General features: G+C 45.0%; 1 protein-coding gene across 1 annotated transcript in view; it reads left to right on the forward strand.

Moving 5' to 3' along the window:
- Nucleotides 1–3,080, forward strand: part of keap1b (kelch-like ECH-associated protein 1b) — a gene marked incomplete at its 3' end in the record, with an annotated part of 16,924 nt that overhangs the window by 9,572 nt on the left and 4,272 nt on the right.

Genomic DNA, 3,080 nt, shown 5'->3' on the forward strand with positions numbered 1-3,080 from the left:
GGTGTTACCCAGCGTAAAATAGCAAAGACTTTTAAGTTATCATCATCAACCGTGCATAACATCATCAAAAGATTCAGAGAATCTGGAACAATCGCTGTGCGTAAGGGTCAAGGCCGTAAAACTCTACTGGATGCTCGTGATCTCCGGGCCCTTAAACGTCACTGCACCTCAAACAGGAATGCCACTGTCAAGGAAATAACAGAATGGGCTCAGAAATACTTCCAGAAAGCATTGTCAGTGAACACAATCCACCGTGCCATCCGCCGTTGCCAGCTGAAACTCTACAGTGCAAAGAGGAAGCCATTTCTAAGCAAGCTCCACAAGCTCAGACGTTTGCACTGGGCCAGGGGTCATTTAAAATGGAGTGTGGCAAAATGGAAGACTGTTCTGTGGTCAGATGAGTCACGATTTGAAGTTCTTTATGGAACACTGGGACGCCATGTCATCCGGACCAGAGAGGACAAGGATAGCCCAAGTTGTTATCAACGCTCCGTTCAGAAGCCTGCATCACTGATGGTATGGGGTTGCATGAGCGCTTGTGGCATGGGCAGCTTGCATGTCTGGAAAGGCACCATTATTGCAGAGAACTATGTTCAGGTTCTAGAACATCATATGCTCCCATCTAGACGTCATCTCTTTCAGGGAAGACCCTGCATTTTTCAACACCATAATGCCAGACCACATTCTGCAGCAATCACAACATCATGGCTACGTAGGAGAAGGATCCGGGTACTGAAATGGCCAGCCTGCAGTCCAGATCTTTCACCTATAGAGAACATTTGGCGCATCATAAAGAGGAAGGTGCCACAAAGAAGGCCCAAGACGATTGAACAGTTAGAGGCCTGTATTAGACATGAATGGGAGAGCATTCCTATTTCTAAACTGGAGAAACTGGTCTCCTCTGTCCCCAGACGTCTGTTGAGTGTTGGAAGAAGAAGGGGGGATGCCACACAGTGGGAAAAATGGACTTGTCCCAACTTTTTTGGGATTTGTTGACGCCATGAAATTTGGAAACAACAGATTTTTCCCTTAAAATGAAACATTCTCTCAGTTTAAACTTTTGATCTGTGATTTGTGTTCTATTCTGAATAAAATATTAGATGTTGGCACCTCCACATCATTGCATTCAGTTTTTATTCACAATTTGTTTAGTGTCACAACTTTTTTGGAATCCGGTTTGTAGAATCAGTTTGTGTAGCTACACTAAGCCTCTAACCAGTTCCCTGCTGGTGTCCAAACTAAATCCCAATTAGTTTCTGGTCAACACGTCTCTCACGGTGAATGACTCCCTGCGTTTTTATCTGATACGTTTTAATCAAACATCCCATCAAACCGTTGGAAACGAGTCGTCATGGAGACGGTCCATCGAGGCGGCTCCAACTGTCTGTGCACAACAGAACGAGCTGCTGTGACACTCATTTGTTGTAATATTCAACATGTGACATGTCAAACAGTTGAAATGGTCACACGTCCTAAAACTTTACTGACACTTTTCTTGCGAGGGCCGTTTGTGAAGCACTGGGTTTACAACCAGAAGTTTTGCTCTGCAGGTTCACCTGAATCAGGCGGGATCTGATTCATGCCGTCATTGTGTCGGTGTAATGTTCAGCCGTGCAGGGAGTCATCTGAAGATGCTCCACCTGCTGCTTAAAAAGATGAAGCGGGTAAATATCTAAAACCTGCTGAAAAGTACGCCCCGAGGACCAGGTTTGGGTCTAATGGGACAACTCTGGACAGAAGTGAACACGAGCCGAGCACGACAACGAGCCACAGGCAGGGTGGACGAGTCCGGGACACGTCTCTGCTCCGAGCGCTGAACCAGAAAAGGCTAAAACTGCTGAAGCCCTGAAGCAGCTCAGATCAAAGATTGTCTGGTCCCTGACCTCATCTTGAATTTAGGCTGCATTCACACCAGCCCCGTTTAGTCCGATTTAATCCAACTCTAGCTTGTTTTCCTAGAAAGTCCGGTTCCTTTAGGGAGGTGTGAACGCACCATTGAACTCTGTCACGGAACAAAAAGGTGAACTCTGGCCCGGGCTAAAACCTAGGTCTGGGTCCGGTAGAAGAGAACTCCAGCACGGTTCCAGTACAGTGTGAATGTAAACAGACCGGACCCGCTCCACAGGACAAACAAACACATTTCTCTTATATGGAGCCGTCAGCTGACTTGTGTGAAAAACAATATTCTCCATGGTCTTCTGTCTCATCTTCTGCTCATGCTGAGTCCATTGTTGAAAAATAACAAAATATAACTCCTAAAACTGATAAAACTTGATGCCACTTCGTTTTTATTTTTATTTACAGAAGAAGAAGAAGACGTGTCTTCAGAGGTTTTTGTGTCGTTTCTTTCAGTAGTTCTTGGTGCAGCGCCCCCACAGACGAGCGGGGAAACAGGTTGGTTCAACAGGTTGCTTCAACAGGTTGCTTCAACAGGTTGGTTCAACAGGTTGACTCGACTGCACAGTGCAGTGTGAATGCAAACGCTCCAGCTCAAATGTAACAAAAGGTCATGAATGTTGGTCCCGAACCGAGTCTTCATGACTATCTAGTGTGAAAACGACCTTAATCTGGTTATTAGTCTTTCTTCTCTTCTGTTCCTCCCTCCTGTTCTCATTTCTCCCACTTGTCTCTGAATTCTGTAGTACCATCTTCCTTTGTGCTCTTCTTTCCACTGTTTTTGCCATTTTTCCTTCAGTTTCTGTTTCACTGTGGTTCTTACTTCTGATTTACTGATGGATATTGTAAAGTTGACTTGATCTTTTGTTGCTGCTTTTGCTGCCCTGTCTGCTGCTTCATTCCCTCTGATCCCTGTATGCACTGGTGAACTGAGACAATTGTTGTTGTTGTTTTTCTTCTTCTTCTTCTTGTGAGAGGAGGGTGTGTGGAGGAGTGGAGGAAGAGCGAGTGTGAGAATATTGTTTATTCTATATCTTTGACTTTTCTTTCTTACTGTTTTTTCACTGGGTGTTAATGTTATTTGTTTAAATTGTGATTTTGTTTAGTTTCGTCACGTTTTAAGGGTTTTATTGTTGGTTTGGGTGTGGCCGTCAGGCGTGCCTGACTGGCCGGCGTCTGACGGC

The sequence above is a fragment of the Nematolebias whitei genome, chromosome 3, assembly GCF_014905685.2.
Source record: "Nematolebias whitei isolate Nwh7 chromosome 3, NemWhi1, whole genome shotgun sequence".
NCBI classification, from domain to species: domain Eukaryota; kingdom Metazoa; phylum Chordata; class Actinopteri; order Cyprinodontiformes; family Rivulidae; genus Nematolebias; species Nematolebias whitei.